The sequence below is a fragment of the Vicugna pacos genome, chromosome 11 (assembly GCF_048564905.1).
Source record: "Vicugna pacos chromosome 11, VicPac4, whole genome shotgun sequence".
NCBI classification, from domain to species: domain Eukaryota; kingdom Metazoa; phylum Chordata; class Mammalia; order Artiodactyla; family Camelidae; genus Vicugna; species Vicugna pacos.
In genome coordinates, this window is record NC_132997.1 from 75,002,244 (window position 1) to 75,021,202 (window position 18,959).

Sequence of the window (18,959 nt, forward strand, 5' to 3'; positions counted from 1 at the left end):
TAGGCTGTTTGTCACTTTCAGAGTTTTCTAAAATGCTCTTGTGAAAAGATTGTTGTTAGGGTGTGCTATTAGACTGGTGCTTCATTTCTACAACCTTTAGTAAGAGTGCAGTTTTCTCTCTGTACATTGTAGCTTGTAGCAGAACAATTATCTACGTTTATGAGTTAGATATTGACTATTGACTAGGGCAGCGTTTTATAGAGCATTTTTGTTAGTTCATCACCCTCCCTGCCTTTTTCTCTTTTCCTTCCTTCCTTCCTGTCTGTCTTCCTTCCTTCCTTCCTTCCTTCCTTCCTTCCTTCCTTCCTCCCTCCCTCCCTCCCTTCCTTCCTTCCTCCCTCCCTTCCTTCCTTCCTTCCTTCCTTTTCTTTCTTTCTTTTCTCTCTCTTTCTTTTCCAGACTGTTTAACCCTAAAAATTCAGTCTCATGGGTAGAGTCCAGAAGATTAGGAAACCCGCATATTTTTGAAAGTGGAAACTCTTAGTGACTGGTGCTGATGGCATTGGTGTGTGTGTGTATCTGCAAGGAGTCAGAGTTTAGAGAAACCAGGAGGAAAACCTAATACAGAAAATTGATTTGTTGGTCAAAGCAAAGTCTTAGGGTTAAGAATTACATTTTTACTTAAAGTTCTGTGTTGACTACAAGATGTCTGAAGATGCAGATGTTTAGGAAATGTTTCCTTTACTCTCTTTTTTGATATGTTATCCCCTGGCTCCACTTTGCCAATTTCATCCTTACCTTTAGTTAAGAATCAGCAAGATAACTATTTTTTCACTACTGACTTGTGTATAAACTATGACAGTAGACATTTCCATTAGAATCTACTTTGTGTGTTATAATGTGTTATTTTTTCCTTTATGTTGTAAACATTTTTTTTTCCTTGACTTGTTTTTTTACTTAAAAGGAGTTGTTGGAAGGTAGACGCATTCTCAGCTATAGCATTAGAGTGTACATAGTGGATGCTTAGTTAGTAATGACTGTGCTGAATAGTTCTGAGTAGGAACATTTTGTTGATTGTCCTGTGTCCCTCAGGCATGCTCTGGAGAGACCATATGGTATTATGGGAATAACCTAAACTTTGGAGTCAGACAAAGGTTTGAATCCAGGCTCTGCTACTTAATAGTTTTGTGACTTTGGTTCGTATAATCATTCTGAGTTCATTTTCTCATCATCTGTAAAACAGATGATAATACCAACCCTGCATTTCTGAAAAGATTAGAGATTATTTGAATGAGGCACATACTAGCCAAACTTAGTAAAGATAGGTGGTTTTATTATTATTATATTCAATTTTTATTATTATATGTTTCTGATAGTCATGAATATAAACATATATATTCATTCTCTAATGGTTTACATGATCAGTTTGTTTTTTTGGTAGCCAAGGTTAAGTTTGTTGACTGTGACCGTGGAACCCTGAAACACAGCAAAGCTAATCGGCGAATATGTTTGAATCTGTGACTCTGTTCTCATTAGCTTTGTAAGCTAACTGTTCACAAAATACCTCACCAGAATGAATGATTTGGCACTCATGCAGTCATTAGACATAATAGAAGTAAATGAACTAGTGCCAGAAGTAAAAGTATAGATTTTTAATTATAAACCTATATAAAGACAAGGGTAGCCCTCACACTGTGTATGAAACTGGTGACCTATAGGATGATCTTTGACAGTCACTAACCTGAACTGTAGTTTAGATGTTTCTTTTAGTTGTTGAATTGTATTCATTGCAGATTTCGCACTCACAGAAGTGAGAAGAAATGGGACTAGGCTATTCATGTCTTGAAAGAGAACCCTACTTCTACTATGCCACCCACTAGAAAATGTGCTCTTAGCTAGTAGGGAAAACATTTATAGAGTTCTCTGCTAATGAGCCCAGCAGGGTGGATGAATCCTGGGTAACTCCTAAGAAACTACTGAATTACAGAGAAATTCCAGTTGTCAGAGGTTTAGATAGAAGAGAAGTTACAGTGTGTTGCTTTGCAGCGGTAAGCCTGCATTTGGAGAGGATTTTCTTCTCCCAGTAAAACGTGGACCAGTTGTTCCAGTCTGTGGTGTGCATTTTTCAATCTCTTGCTGGCCCTCTGTATAGTTTTTCATTATTCAAATTCACTCCTCAATTTCATGAATATTTGTTGTCCCTCTTGTAGCTTTTTTATTTTCTTAATGTCAAACATCGCTGGTTTCTGACTAAGGATAAAACAGAAGCACTGTTGGATACAGTAGGTTTTGATGTCTAGTATTTTGAGGTTCCCAGATAGCCTGTGCATATGATAATATGGATTTCTGGAATGGGCAAATGGCTGACAGTTCATGACTCTTTAACTTGGTGCAGAGACAAAAATATGGGCAAATGGTTTGTGGCACTCCTTAATATGAGATTTACCTCTTAGAAAAAAAATATGTGTAGTGTTAATACTGGCATGCATTTGGGCTGTTTCAAGTTCTTTGCCATGGACTACCAGAAGAGTATTAAAGATAGAAGGGAAGCACTTGGCTTTAAATCTTCACCACTCAGATTTATACCAGTAGTCCTGTTTGTGTTCTCTAATCATCTGTAAAAATAGGGTTAGTAATACCAACCCCTGCTTGTTTATAAAGACTAGAGGGAAAAGTTAACAAGAATTTCTTGGAAATGGGGTAAGTAACTGGTAGGGGAGAGACAGAAAGGCAGAGTCCAAGAGAGGAAAACACGCACATTGGGTTAGGTAACTAGGGGAAAGACAGAAAGAGGAATACATACACGAAAGGCGGAGAGTGAGGTTCAGTCAGAGACAGGGGATGTTGGAAATGCTAAGAGGAACAGTCAGACAAAGGCAGAGTTAGAAAGAAGGGTAATCAGAGATATAGAGAAAAGGGCTGACTTAGAAATGACCGACAGATGCAGGGAAGGAGACAGAGAAACAGAGAGGGACCAGCCAGGAGAGCATGACCAAGAGATGGGGACCTTATTGAGTTAGTTTTTGTCTGTTATTTGGGGAGATCTTGTAAATATTTGTAATTAGCTAGGAAAGGGAAGAAAAGCAGATATTAATAGTAAATGTTTATTCCAGTTTTTATTACACTAAAATTTTCCCTTAAATACTGATCTTGTTTTTGCACATTCAACATACAAACACCAAACCAACTTTTGTGTTACAGACTTTTTTAACTTACTTGACCCCCATCATAGTGTAGTTTAAACACATTTTAGAAAATTAAATAAAGTGATTATTTTCTTTTTTAGAAATATTTTCTTCTCAAAAAATCTAATATATGCTTACTGTAGAAAACTTGGAAAATACAGAAAAATTAAAAGAACAGCAGACACTCATAAGCTCACAAGCTAAGCAGCACATAACGAGGCCCACATTTATCATGTTTTCTTCTAGTTTTTTTTTTTTAAGGTATTTAAGCTCTTCTACTTTCCTGAAGGAACCAAAAAGCTGTTTATAGGTCCAAAATCATTTTTAACTTAACTTTTTGTGGTGGAGTAAACTTTATACACCTATCTTGGCACTTACATATTTCCAAAAACTACACTATTTATATACCTATTTTTATTTCCTCCCTCCCTAGATTCGCTTAATAACCAGACTATATGTTATTCATCTCTGTGTTTTAGACTAACAAAGTGTCTTACATATAGTAAGTACTCAGAATATATTTGAGGTGAATTGTTAAGTTCCCTAAGTAGAAACTGTCTTATTTAAACAGGCCTGTCCAATTTCTCACTGGCAGATGGGATCTTCCTTAAAGTTGAAAAAAGCTTGATTTTAGGCCTTGTGTATATGTGTATGCTTAATGTGAAGTTACTGAAGTAGAAAAGGAGGGCTATTTCTGGTAAGCTTTTGTCATATAGCAAGCCACTCTGAAACTTAGTGATGTTAAACAACCACTTTATTGTGCTGTGAATTCTATCAGAATTCAGATAGGGCAGTGTGGAGATGACCTTACCTAGAAAGACTTGAAAAGTCTTGAAAACTGGTGGCGAATTTGTGGCTGGGAACTAGAATCTGGAGACTCCTTCACTTGATGTGCTTCATGGTTGATGTTGGCTGTCCCCCAGAACACCTGCATACAGTCTCTCCACATAGACTGATTTGGACTTCTTCACAGCGTGGTGGTGACTGTTTTCTAAGAGTAAGCACCCCAGGAGAACTGTTGTAGAAGCTCTATTGCCTCTTGTGACCTAGCCTTGGAAGTCACTCTATGACACAGTCTTGCCGGATTCAAAGAGAGCAGTGGTTACACTTCTCACAGGAGGAGTGTCAGAGTCACATTTTAAGAAAAGTATTGCAGGTAGAGGAAGAGGAGATAGGTGCCATCTTTGGGAAAGACAGTTGGTCACAAGCAGTTATTGGACTGGTAAATAGTTCAAAAATGAGTTAATAAAACAGTGTCACTTTTTGGATGTCAGCAAATAAGTGTCCTATTGAATATTATTAATGCTAATGATGTTTTTTATTAATTTAGTTAAAAATTATACTAAACTTATAAAGACTTTTAAACTCAAAGCCATTTTAAGTTATTTTCTTGACTTTAATACTTTGAACAAGATCTTATGTCTCTTTTTAACCCAGTTTGCAAGTTGGTCAGTTTCTATACTTGGGCTTTGTTCTGTCCCTTTTTAAAATTCAACAGTCTTATTTTGTAAATAATCGGTTAAATGTTAGTAGTATGAAAATTTGGAAAATCAGGAAAGAAACAAAGTTCAGTTTGATGTAGTCTCATTTGTTTATTTTTGCTTTTGTTGCCCTTGCTCAAGGAGACAGATCCAAAAAAATATTGCTAAGACTGATGTCAAAGAGCATACTGCCTATGTTTTCTTGGAGTTATGGTTTCAGGTGTAACATGCAAGTCTTTAATCCATTTTGAGTTTATTTTTGTATTTGGTGTAAGAAAGTGGTTTAGTAATGTTCTTTTGCATGTAGCTGTCCAGTTTTCCCAACACCATTTATTGAAGAGACTATCTTCTCTCCATTGTATATTCTTGCCTCCAGTGTCATAGATTAATTGACCATATAAGCGTGGGTTTATTTCTGGGCTCTCTATTCTGTTACATAGTCTGGTCAATCTTTGTGATTCTTTTCATTCTACTACTAGATGAACTGTATTTTGAGGAATGCAAAATATAGCAGTATCTACATGAGGTTATTAAGGCGTCATGGAAGAGGAAGTGATCGAATGACAGATTTACTGGAGAGGACAGAAGAAAATTCAATAGAGTGATGAGAAGTTAGAAGCAAAAAAGTACAATATGTGAACTGAATGAGACAAAAAGGGTATTTTAACAATATTACACAAATGGAAGGTATGATTTTACTGATGATGAGTAGTAAAGAGATGCGATTTGTTAGGTTTATGTGTCTATAGGGATGATGAAGAATTAATGGGAAGCTTTGAAGGCTAGGCTAAAGAACTTAGATTTGATCCTATAGGTGATAATATTTTTGTTGAAAGTGATATGATGAAAACAGTGAGGAAGGCTTTCCTGGCAGCTTTGTGGGATAACCTCAAGTTAGGGAGTAGCTTTCAGGTATTTCAGTAGGACAGTCATGGAATAATGTGGAAATAGAAAACATGATAGCTTTTGTGGAGTAAGAGCAGTGAGTATGGGATTAGAAGAGCTGAAAGAGTCAGACTACCTCAAAGTTTTGAGCCTGGCAAATCAGGTGTATTGTGGTGTCTTGATAGTGACATGCGGAAGGGATCTCAGGTAGGTCTAGGGAGAAACATAATGAGTTCAACTGCTAATATAAGTTTTAGTTATTAGATAATTTCAGTGGTAATTGAAAAAATCTGGTGCTTTAAAAATAAAGAACTTAATAATATAAATGAATGCTGTCCCTTTTAAAGTAATCCATTTTTAAGACCAGGCAGTTACTCTAGCAAATAAATAGTCTTTGGAATTTGTCTTTTGGAACTGCTTTCAGAACCAATAGAGCCATACAAGAAAACCAATCTCATCACTTTACGGTCATATCTTTTGTGCCCAAGAGTATTATCTTTCTTGATCATTCATCTTATTTACCATGCTTATTTCTAAGTGCTGTTCAACAGTTCCTAAAAATTAATCTGCAGAGGCATTAAATATATTACCGTGGTGGATATTTAAATAACTATCATGGTTGCTGAGGACAAACTTAAAAAGTCTTAAGCTGTGATAGCATCCTTAGAAAATGTGCTAGTGCACACTAGTTAAGAGAGTGGGTTCTGGAGCCTAGGCTGAATAATCTTTTAATACATTAGTTCTGTATCTTGAGCAAGTTACTTAACTTCTTTGGGTCTCAATTTCCTCATTTTTGAAATGAGGGTGGTGATAGTACTTCCTACTTCATAGGATTATTGTGAGGATTAGCTCTTAGAACAATGCCTGGCAGATATTAAGAACTCAGTAAATATTAGCTATTGCTATCACAACAACTATTACTATTGCTGCCACCACCACTTTATTTATCTATTTTGTTTTAAAAATCACTTATGTTCTTATTCAGTTATGTCTTGTACAAATGGAATTATAGACAGCTGGAGATAAAGTTAGAGCTCAGGTAAATGATCAGACATACAGAAATGAGGGTCTTTTTATTTTTTTTAATGAATGTTTGACCTAGAACTTAGTAGGAGAAGAGCAGAAAAGACCAAGGATGAAATATTGGGGAATACTCATAGTAAGGGAGGAGGAGGCAGAAAAGGAGCCAGCAAAGGAGCAGTGGAAGACTGTTTAGAGAAAGAAAGGAAAAAAGGAGTGTACATTAGTATAGAGGTTATGTTAATTAGGATTAGATTTGGTTGCAGCCAAATGACAGAGACTTAAGCATGATGAAAGTTCATTTCTCTTGATGTCACGAATTCCAGTAGTCTAGGACTGTTACGGTTTATCATGGTGTCATGTTGTTGCTCCACTGTGCATGGACTTCATTCTTTTCCAGAGTCGCTGAATGGTCTATGATGACTACTGGAGCTCCAGCCTTTTCATCCACATTTGAACCAACAGACAGGAGGAAGAGAAGAACACATCTCCCTCCCTTTAAGGCTACTTCCTGAAAGTTATATGTACCACTTTTGCTTATATTCCATTGATCACATAGCCACATCTTTCTGTAGGAGATGCTGGGAAATGTAGACTCTTTTGGATGGTCAGTGCCTGGGGAAAAAGGACAGGAACAATAAAGATAATCTAAGTGTTGCTACATGAAGAGTATAGGGTAGATAACAGAGTTAATTGTCTGTAGGATAGTTTAATTCATTGTTGATAATCCTTGATAGAGTTTTTGAATTTATGAAACTATGAGTATGAAACTACTCTTATCAGACTGCATCAACAGTACTTTGTTTTTAGGGTGTAATCCTTTCATGAATCCCCATTTAAGTAGGATTGTCAGTCTCTTATAAGGAAAAAGATTATGGGTATGTATGTATATGTATGCATGTGTATGATATCTATATGTATATATACATTATGTATATATATATCCTCATTTGACATTAGTGATCAAAATTACTTCAGATGGCAACAGTGTGCAATAAAATTGATAATTAATAAGCCTTGGATATCTTTCTGAAGTTTTTTTTAAGCTTCTCTTTTTACCTTCTATCCACTCTCCAATCTGGTTGTTTTGGGCCAATGCTTTTAATCTGTCTCTGTCCTTTTACGTTACTGCTCTCTCTCACTGCTGTTAATCGTACTTCCCAAAGTAAATAAATGAGCAAATTTAATTAAATGTGTAATTTTCACTCTCCTGATCATTAATGGATTTGTAAGTAAGGTCAGACCTACAGTCTTCCTAGTATTATAGTGACTGAATTCTCTCTGTTCACTAAATTGGTAATTATTTGCTTTAAAGTTTTTTTTTAATTTTTAAAGCTTCTATGTTTTATATGTTTATGTGCTTTCAGTGTTGGAAATAGCAGCATCTTCTAACAAAAAAGGTGAATGTTTTCTCTAGGGTTTTTGTTCTTTTCAGTTAAAATATTTTGTTTATTTTTGCATGATGAACAATATATTTAAGATAAGAAGTTCATGTGTTGGTATTTATATTTTGTCAACAGACATGTAATTTAGAATAGACATAGTTTGAAAGGTCACATAGTAAAAAAAAAAAGGTTTATAACAAACTGAGTTAGAATCTGGCTCTCAAGGAGTTGGTATACAGTTAGCATTCATTTGTATATGATCCAACTTCCAAAGTTTTGTTACTTTTTTTTCTCCTCTCCTGCTCTTTCCATTCTTGTTGATTTATGTCTTTAAAAAAAAACTTTATTGTTACACAGTTTAAATATTAAAAACATCTAATAGCTACAATTTATTTGATTGCAGGCTATGTGTCAGGTACTGTGCTAACATGTTTTCTGTTTGTGTTCATATTATTTCAGACTACAGAAAAATTACAAGAATGTACAAAAAATTCACTCAGATACCCAAATGTTCACACTGTACTATATTTCTTTTCTCTCCCTCTTCCCTCCATCCTCCAGTATTTATTTCTTGAACTATTCGAGAATAAGGTGTAGACCTATTCCCCTGTATACCTAAATACTTCAGAGTGCATTTTCTAAATACAAGGACATTCCTTTATGTAAGCACAGTACAGTTGTCAACATCTGGGAATTAACATTGATTTAATATTATTATGTAGTCTACAGACTTTTTCAAATTTCACCCATTGTCCCAGAAATGTACTTTTTTTTATAGCAAAAGAGAATTCCAGCTCGTGGAATGTATTCAGTTGTCACGTCTCTTTAGTTTCCTTTAATCTGGAGCATTTCCTCAGTTTTTGCATGACATTGGCATGCTTGAAGAATACAGGCCAGTTATTTTGTAGGATGCCTCTAAGTTGGTTTTATCTGATGTTTTCTCATGATTGGATTCAGGTTATCCATTTCTAACAGGAGTACCACAGAAGTTATATTATGCTTCCCATGGCATCATGTCAAGGGGCACAGGATGTTGAAATATTAGTAATGTGATCTTGGATCATTTCATTAAGGTAGTATCTGCCAGGTTTTCCAGGGTAAAATTATAATTGTTTTCCTTTTATAATTTTTTTGATGGTAATATATGCATAACATAAAATGTATCATGTTAACCATTTTTAAGTGTGCGGTTCAGTGGGATTAAGTACATTCACATTTCATTTGTAATTTAGAGGTATCTTTGAAAAAATACTTTCGGACTTTATAAATATCCTGTTACTCCTTGAACTTTTACTTGCTAGTTTTAGTATCCATTTGTGATTTCTGCCTGAATCATTTTCATGATGGTTCCTAATCATTATTTTGACCCTGTTCCTGACTTGTCCAAAAGGAGCCCCCTTCAGGCTGATTCCTGTCTCCTTTTGCCTTGCTCAGATTTCCGCACTTTTTACCACAAGTTGTTCTAGGCTTATCTTGGACTTTTCCAGCCTGAGTCCTGAAATGAGTTATTCCTTCAAAGAGCTCTGATTCTTTTTAGTATAGAATGACTTTACAAGCCAGGATCTGGGCTCTAGACATCCACATTGCTGCTGGGTGTCAGTGTCCTTGCTTCTAGGCCCTTTCAGTAGGCATCGAGGATGAGGTTTATCTTTTATTCAGCCAGCCAGCTATCCATTCGGCGTATTCTTATTGAACATCCACCATATGCCATCCTAAGAGTTAGAACTATAGTAATGATTAGAAGCTGAACATCTTTTTTGTTTTGATCATTTGTGTTGTTTCTTATGTCTCTCTCTTTTTTGTTGGCAGTTAATAGGTGTTTCGGCCCCCTCAGACTAGTTCTCAGAGGACTGAGAACGAGGGAAAATGACATTTCCTTATTCTACTTTGTTGTTGAGCTTCTAAAAAGTATTTTTGTTTGTGTATATTTACTTTCATTTTTCTTTCTATGGTAAATCACTGTGCTAAACTCTTAGTATTCATGAAATGAGGTGATGAAAGTTAAGTACACAGACAGGTGTCAAAATTTTTTATAAAAATAACTTTTATTATTATTTTCCAGGTGAGGCTGCTGTCTCTCAGAAGGGAATTTTTTTACCATTTGCCTCACAGTCTGCGTGTTATACAGCTTTATTATTCAAAAAATAAATGTCACTTATTTGGTAAGTCGGTTAACTATACTTATGCATATTTGGAAATATTGTTTATTTACTCTATTTGTTTGCTTATATTCTGTTTCTTTTAGTGTCATTTTATTTTGCACCTCTCATATAAAACAAGTTTGAAAGTGGCAGTATCCTGAAGGACTTTCAGGGTCTTTTGAAGATTTTCTTGCATCCATTCACTATCATTGTTAATTTTCTTTTTTGTTGTGGAGAGAACAAGGACTGGTTAAGTATTGGAATTAGTTCTCAAATTTGGATTACTAGCTTTGTTCTTTTTAGTCTCTTTCAACTGTAATAATTGAGAATTAATGTCCTTCCTGTCAAACTCTAGCTTCCCTGTAATTCTTGTAAGGAGCAGCAAAGATGCAGTGTTGTAGGGATTTGATGAACTGATTTGGGAAGAATAGATGGTCAGTTAAATCCTCAGTAAATTATTGTAAAGCAGAATGGCTAATGCTACCAAAGGACTTAGAAGTGAAAAATATTTAGATAACCAGTGAAACTGATTTTAATTTTAAAAATATTGCTCGATAGGTGATTTTTTAAACATTTTTATTGATTCATAATTATTTTACAATGTTGTGTCAAATTCCAGTGTAAAGCACAATTTTTCAGTTATACTTGAACATATATACATTCATTGTCACATTTTTTTCTCTGTGAGCTACCGTAAGATCTTGTGTATATTTCCCTGTGCTATGCAGTATAATCTTGTTTATCTATTCTACAATTTTGAAATCCCGTCTATCCCTTCCCACCCTCTGCCCCCTTGGCAACCACAAGTTTGTATTCTATGTCTATGAGTCTGTTTCTGTTTTGTATTTATGCTTTGTTTGTTTGTTCGTTTTAGATTCCACATATGAGCAATCTCATATGGTATTTTTCTTTCTCTTTCTGGCTTACTTCACTTTGAATGACATTCTCCAGGAGCATCCATGTTGCTGCAAATGGTGTTATGTTGTTAGTTTTTATGGTTGAGTAGTATTCCATTGTATAAATATACCACATCTTCTTAATCCAATCATCTGTTGATGGACATTTAGGCTGTTTCCGTGTCTTGGCTATTGTAAATAGTGCTGCTGTGAACATTGGGGTGGAGATGTCATTTTGAAGTAGGGTTTTTTCTGGATATATGCCTAGGAGCAGGATTCCTGGATCATATGGTAAGTCTATTCCTAGTCTTCTGAGGAATCTCCATACTGTTTTCCACAGTGGCTGCACCAAACTGCATTCCCACCAGCAGTGTAGGAGGGTTCCCTTTTCTCCACAGCCTGTCCAGCATTTGTCATTTGTGGATTTTTGAATGATGGCCATTCTGACTGGTGTGAGGTGATACCTCATTGTAGTTTTGATTTGCATTTCTCTGATAATTAGTGATATTGAGCACTTTTTCATGTGCCTATTGATCGTTTGTATGTCTTCCTTAGAGAATTGCTTATTTAGGTCTTTTGCCCATTTTTGGATTGGGTTGTTTGGTTGTTTCTTATTAAGTCATATGAGCTGCTTATATATTCTGGAGATCAAGCCTTTGTCAATTTCATTTGCAAAAATTTTCTCCCATTCCTTAGGTTGTCTGTTTTACTTCTGGTTTCTGCTGTGCAGAAGCTTGTAAGTTTCATTAGGTCCCATTTGTTTATTCTTGCTTTTATTTCTATTGCTTGAGTAGACTGTTCTAGGAGAATATTTTTGAGATGTATGTCAGATAATGTTTTACCTATATTTTCTTCTAGGAAGTTTATTGTATCTTGTCTTATGTTTAAAAAGTCTTTGATCGATTTTGAGTTGATTTTTGTGTATCATGTAAGGGAGTGTTCTAGCTTCATTGCTTTACATGCTGCTGTCCAGTTTTCCCAACACCATTTGCTGAAGAAACTATCTTTATTCCATTGTATATTCTTGCCTCCTTTGTTGAAGATTAGTTGACCAAAAGTTTGTGGGTTCATTTCTGGGCTCTCTATTCTGTCCCATTGGTCTGTATGTCTGTTTTTGTACCAATACCTTGCTGTCTTGATGACTGTAGCTCTATAGTATTGTCTGAAGTCTGGGAGAGTTATTTCTCTAGCCTCTTTCTTTCTCTTCAGTAATGCTTTGGCAATTCTAGGTCTTTGATGGTTCCATATGAATTTTATTATGATTTGTTCTAGTTCTGTGAAATATGTCCTGGGTAATTTGATAGGGATTGCATTAAATCTGTAGATTACCTTGGGCAGTGTGACCATTTTAACAATATTGATTCTTCTAATCTAAGAGCATGGGATATCTTTCCACTTTTTAAAGTCTTCTTTAATTGCCTTCATCAATGGTTTATAGTTTTCCGTGTATAATTCTTTCACCTCCTTGGTTAGATTTATTCCTATGTATTTTATTACTTTCGGTGCTATTTTAAAGGGAATTGTTTCTTTACTTTTTCTGTTGATTCATCGTTAGTGTAAAGGAATGCAACTGATTTTTGAACGTTAATCTTGTAACCTGCTACCTTGCTGAATTCTTTGATCAGCTCTAGTAGTTTTTGTGTGGATCTTTTAGGGTTTTCTATATATAGTAACATGTCGTCGGCATATAGTGACACTTTTACCTCTTCTTTTCCAATTTGGATCCCTTTTATTTCTCTCTCTTGCCTGATTGCTGTGGCTAGGACTTCCAAGACTATGTTGAATAGGAGTGGTGATAGTGGGCATCCTTGTCTTGTCCCAGATTTTAGTGGGAAGCTTTTGAGTTTTTCACCATTGAGTACTATGCTGGCTGTAGGGTTGTCATATATAGCTTTTATTGTGTTGAGATATGTTCCCTCTGTACCCACTTTGGTGAGAGTTTTTATCGTAAATGGGTGTTGAATTTTATCAAATGCTTTTTCTGCATCTATTGAGATGATCATGTGCTTTTTGTCCTTTCTCTTGTTGATGTGATGTATTACATTGATTGATTTGCATATGCTGAACCACTCTTGTGTCCCTGGGATGAACCCCACTTGGTCATGATGTATAATCTTTTTTATGTGCTGTTGGATTCTATTTGCTAATATTTTGGTGAGGATTTTGGTGTCTATGTTCATCAGTGATATTGGCCTATAATTCTCTTTTTTTGTAGTGTCTTTGGTTTTGGTATCAGGGTGATGGTGGCTTCATAGAGTGAGTTTGGGAGTATTCCCTCCTTTTCAATCTTCTGGAAGAGTTTGAGAAGGACTGGTATGAGTTCTTTGTATATTTGGTAGAATTCCCCGGTGAAGCCGTCTGGTCCTGGACTTTTATTTGTAGGGAGGTTTTTTATTGCTATTTCAATTTCATTTCTAGTGATTGGTTTGTTCAAGTGGTCAGTTTCTTCTTGATTCAGTCTTGGTGGACTGTATGTTTCCAGAAACTTGTCCATCTTCTCTAGGTTATCCAGTTTGGTTCCATACAGTTTTTCATAATACTCTCGTATGATATTCTGTATTTCTATTTTTATTTGTTGTACTTTCTCCATTTTCCTATCTTATTTTGCTAATTTGTGCTCTTTTTTCTTCTTTGTGAGTTTGGCCAGAGGTTAGTCGATTTTATTTGCTTTTTCAAAAGAGCAGCTTTTGGTTTGATTTATTTTTTCTTTAGTTTTTTTAATCTCCATTTTATTTATTTCCTCCCTGATCTTTATAATTTCCTTTCTTCTGCTGCCTTTGGGGGTTTTTGTTCTTCTTTTTCTAGTTCTCTCAGCTGGTGAGTTAAATTGTTTATTTGAGATTATTCTTTTTTGAGGAAGGCCTGTATCGCTATAAGCTTCCCTATTAGCACTGCCTTTGCTGTGTCCCATAAATTTTGTGTGGTTGTGCTTTCATTTTCATTTGTCTCAAGGTATTTTTTAATTTCAGCTTTGATTTCCTCATTGACCCATTGGTTTTTAAATAGCATATTGTTTAATCTCCATGCTTTCCTTTTTTTCTCCTTTGTTTCTCTGTTGTTGATTTCTGGTTTCATGGCATTGTGGTCAATAAAGATGCTTGAGATAATTTCTATCTTCTTAAAATTGTTGAGGTTTCTTTTGTGCCTAAGTACGTGATCAATCCTAGAAAATGTTCTGTGTGCACTTGAAAAGAATGTATATCCTATTTTTGGGGAGTGTAATGCTCTGAAAATATCCACCAAATCTAATTTTTCTATTGTATTATTTAGTTTCTCCATTGCCTTATTTATTTTCTGTCTGGAAGATCTGTCTAGTGATGATGTGGTGTTAAAATCTCCAACTATGATTGTCTTCCCATCAATATCCCCCTTTATCTCTGTTAGTAATTGTTCTATGTATTTAGGTGCTCCTATATTGGGTGCATATATATTAACGAGTGTAATATCCTTATCTTGTATCACTCCTTTAATCAGTATAAAATGTCGTTCTTTATCTTTCTTTATGGCCTTTATTTTAAAGTCTATTTTGTCTGAAATCAGTACTGCAATGCCTGCTTTTTTGGCTTTTCCATTTGCATGGAATATCCTTTTCCATCCTTTCACTCTCAATCTGTATGTGTCCTTCGCCCTAAAGTGGGTCTCTTTTATGCAGCATATTGAAGGTTCTTGCTTTGTTATCCAGTCTGCCACTCTGTGTCTTTTGACTGGAGCATTTAGTCCATTAACATTTACAGTAATTAATGATACATGTGTGTTTATTGCCATTTTGAACTTATCTTTGCAGTTTATTTGGTATTTCCTCTTTGTTCCTTTCTTCTTCCTTTTGTGGTTTGGTAATTTTCCTTTGTATTATCATGGATTTTATTTAGTTTTTGTGACTCCCTTGTAAGTTCTTGGCTTGTGGTTACCCTTTTCTGTAAGTCTGTTAGCCCATTACTATATCTCGAACCCATCCTACCGAAAACAAAAAATTTTAAAACAAAAGAAAAAAATACTCTGTATTTTTTGCTTCCCTTTCCCACTGTTAATGATTTAGATGTCTTCTTTTACAATTTCCTGTTTATTTGTAATTCATGAGTTATCACCTTACCAGTTATGAGTTTCTCATTTCTGTAGCATCCTGCTGCTTTTCTATTTAGAGTAGACCTGTCAATATTTCTTTTAGCATGGGTTTAGTGTTGCTAAACTCTTGTAGTTTTTGCTTGTCTGTGAAATTCTTTATCTCTCCTTCTATCCTAAAGGATAGCCTTGCTGGATAAAGTATCCTAGGCTGCATCTTTTTTTCATTCAGGACTTTGAATATATCTTGCCACTCCCTTCTGGCCTGTAGTGTTTGTGTAGAGAAATCACCTGAATGCCTTATGGGGGTTCCCTTGTAACTCACTCTTTGCTTTTCTCTTGCTGCCATTAGGATCATTTCTTTATCCTTGACTCTGGCCATCTTGATTATATGTCTTGGTGTGGGTCTTTTTCGGTTCTTCCTGTTTGGGACCCTTTGAACTTCCTGTACTTGGATATCTGATTCCTTCTTTAAGTTTGGGAAGTTTTCAGTCATGATTTCTTCCAATACCTTTTCAATCCCCTTTGATCTTTCTTGCCCTTCTGGGACCCCTATTATGCGAAGATTGGCACACTTTATATTATCCCATAGGTCTCTTATGTTGCTTTCATTTGTTTTTATTTGTTTATCTTGCAGTTGTTCTGATTGGGTGCTTTCTGTTGTCCTGTCTTCTAGGTCACTTATTCGTTCCTCTGCATTATCTAGTCTGCTTTGCACAGCCTTTAGATCCGTTCTCATCTCAGCCCCTGAGTTTACCAATTTTACTTGGCTTTTCTTTATAGATTCAATTTCATTTTTGACATTTTATATCTCTAAGCAATATCTCTTTTAGTTCCTTCAATACTTTGATCACTCCTTTTTTGAAATCCTGATCTAGTAGGCTATCGATGTCTATTTTGTTGATTGTTCTTTCAGGGGATTTCTCTTGTTCTTTTAATTGGGAATGGTTTCTCTGCTTCTTCATCTTCCTGATATCTCTCTGGCACTGTGGCTTATGGAGTATCAGTTATCTGTTGTGGTCCTTAAAGGAGTTTATTTGTTTATTTAATGCCTATGTAGGAATAAAACTTAAAAAAAAAAGGAGGGAGAGAGAGAATTTTAAAAGGGAGAAAAAAAGGTTTGAAAACAGTGTATAATCAATTATAGAAGAGCAGTTTGAATCAGACTAGCATTCGAGTTGAGACGTCTTTTTTAAAAACCCTTAAAAAAAAAGGAAAAAAGATCAAAAAAGGATATTTGAAACCTATTTATAGTCAATAACAGGAGATCAAAACCAAAAGAAATGAAAATGAAATCAGGTGGATTTTTTAAAAAATAATAATAATGTAACTACTTTAAAAGAAAAATTTTTAAAGGAATTAAATTTTAAAGGAATTAAAACTAGAAGCATATATAATTGTTTAGAAAGAAAAATTTGAAAAGGAATTAAAACTAGAAGCATATACAGTTGTTTAGAAAGTAGAAATTAAAAAGGTAATGAAAAATAGAACAGATAAAAAAGATATGATAAAGAGAGAATTTTGAAAAAGGGGAGAAAAAAGGTTTGAAAACAGTGTATAATGAATAATTGAAGATCAAGTTGAAGCAGAGTAGCAATCGGGTTGAGATGTCTCTTAAAAACCTTTAAAAAAAGGAGAAAAGAGGAAAAAAATATATTTGAAACCTGTGTATAATCAATAACAGGAGATCAAAACCAAGAGAGAAAAATGACATGACGTGGATTTTTTAAAATAATAATAATATTATTTTAAGAGAAAAATTTAAAAGGGATTAAAACTGGGAGGATATATAATTGTTTAAAAAGTGAAAATTAAAAAGGTAATAGAAAATACAATGGTAAAAACAGTAAAAAAAAAAAAAGGGGGGGTGCTGTGGGGAGGGAGTGTTCTCCTGGAGACTGTGTGCTCATAATGAGAAGTCTTTCTGTCTTCGCTGTGTTTCGTGAACTCAGCTTGCTGCTTCCAGAGGCCCTCTGTTGGCACCCTTGTCTGTGCTGCTCCCAATGCGTGTCGGCTAGCAGATCGTGCCCCCTCCCAGCACAGAGTTCCTGCTGGGAAGGCAGGGGGCCACCTGCCGTCTCCTGGTGCCGGTCGCTCTGGGGCTCCGCGCCGCTGCGTGCTCTGCCCCAAGTCGGTGGTCTGCAGGCTGCCCCCGGGAAGACCGCGGAACAGCCCCGCCCCTGCTCCGTGCCCAAACTCAGCTCCTTGTTTGTCCTGGCGGCGCAAACTTTGTGAGGCACCAGGGCGGAAGGATCCGATCTGACTCGGCCTGCAAACAAGTTAACTGTCTGGCCCTTGAGGCTGCGGAGCCCCCAGGCGCGGACTCAGGTTTCGCCCCCTCCCCCACCTGGATGCCACCTGCTGAAGGATGTGGCGGCTGCACCTGAGCCCCGCCTCTCCTCGAGGAAAACCTTCTGTGTGGGTTTTCAGAGATGAGAGTATGCACCCTTCCCCCCAGGGCACATCAGCCATGCTGTTTTATGGAGGGCCCAGGTTGTTCTGCTCTGTGCACCCACTCATCCACATTGCGCAGCACCCTGCAGTCCCCGTCTTCCGCCCTGCTCGGGCAGCCTATCCCGGCCCCCAGCTCCCGGCTCTGGTCTCGGGCTGGGTGTCGCAGGGACCCTCTGTGCCCATTTAACTTAGTTCTGTCCGTAAAGGGCTGCTCCTTACAGATCTGAACCTCAGAGGCTCCCCCTCTGTCCAGCTGGCCTCTCCGTTGGAGGGGGGAGACCCAGCAAACGAGCGCCAGTCCTCCTTTGCCGCTCCCTCCCCGCGGGACCCATCCCGCACTGTTTTGCCTTTTTGTCTTTCTTTTTTTCCTTTCTCCTACCAGATTTTTGGCGCCTTTTGTCTTTTGAAAAGGACAGTGTTCTGTTGGAGTTCCGCAGGTGCTCTGCTTGGCTGAGTGGGTCCGTGGATGTAGGTCTTGGTGTATCTGTGGGAGAGGGTGAGCCACGAGCATCCTACTACTCCACCATCTTGACCTGTTCCTCTGTAGGTGATTATTTTTAATTAGTTTTTTTTTCCTAAGAAGTCTTAGAAAGTTGATATGACCTGTTGTGAGAGGTTTTCTTTCCCACATCCTGTGATGACATTTTCAGTCTGTTCCAGTTTCTGACACTCATGTGTAGCCAGTGGCAACCGGGAAGCTGATGTTTAGGGTGAAGCCTTTAGTGGTAACAAGAGGGTCAGGTCACAGCAGCTGTCAGAAGGTAATTGTACTTGTGTGCTGCTGAAGCACATGGCAAAAAATTGAATGGAAACTATAATGAAATGATACTGGTGATTTTCAGAATTTTCTTTTAAATGGTTTTGCACAGAAAGACATAGTGAGAAGTAAATGTTGATGTTAAGAACTGAACTTAAAGTACTATCAAATAGAATTTAAGGATGAGGAGCCATAGGCACAGAAAAAAGGAGAAGATTCTCCTTGATATATATATATATATATTTTTAGGTAGTCTCTTTGCTTTTGTTAGCATCAGAAAGCTGACTTCAGACGTTCCTAGATGATGTGCATGGCTTGTGTGAGTCAAGGCATGGGATTTCATTGTGCATGACTCTGAAACGACCCAGATCTCAGAGCACACCAAAGTGAGTTTTAATCTTGGTTATTTAAAATCTCCTTGTACCTGTCTTATTAGGAGTATTATTTTTTTTTAAGAAGAAACTAATTTGCAACTGGCTATAAAGAGTGACATTGTGTCTGGGAAAATGCTGTAGTAACACACTGTACTGTCCCACAGGAGTACTTCTCAAGTCCCCAGACACAATGCTGACAATCTGTGACAGCCTGTGAATTGTTGGGCAGCAGTTGGGGAAGATGGACAACAGAGTGAGGTGGTTGTGTGTAAGTTACAGAGGAGTTGGGGAGGGGAAGAAATGAGAGAAGAGCAGATAACTCAGGTTCTGTGGGCAGTTTGAATGGAAACTATTCTTGTTGGCTCTGCTGATATGGCTGTGA

At 36.6% G+C, this 18,959-nt stretch overlaps 1 protein-coding gene across 5 annotated transcripts in view; it reads left to right on the forward strand.

Annotated features, from left to right (window-relative positions):
• R3HCC1L (R3H domain and coiled-coil containing 1 like) overlaps window positions 1–18,959 on the forward strand; it is a 78,058-nt gene that overhangs the window by 2,152 nt on the left and 56,947 nt on the right. For 2 of the 5 annotated variants that reach the window (XM_031682755.2, XM_072971726.1), the window contains exon 2: window positions 9,959–10,058. The exons of 2 other annotated variants lie outside the window; for them this stretch is intronic. The gene's annotated coding sequence lies outside the window, so the exon portion shown is untranslated. Of the gene's footprint in view, window positions 1–9,958; window positions 10,059–18,741; window positions 18,846–18,959 lie in introns of all 5 variants that reach the window. One more of the 5 variants, XM_072971727.1, reaches the window with a different exon arrangement.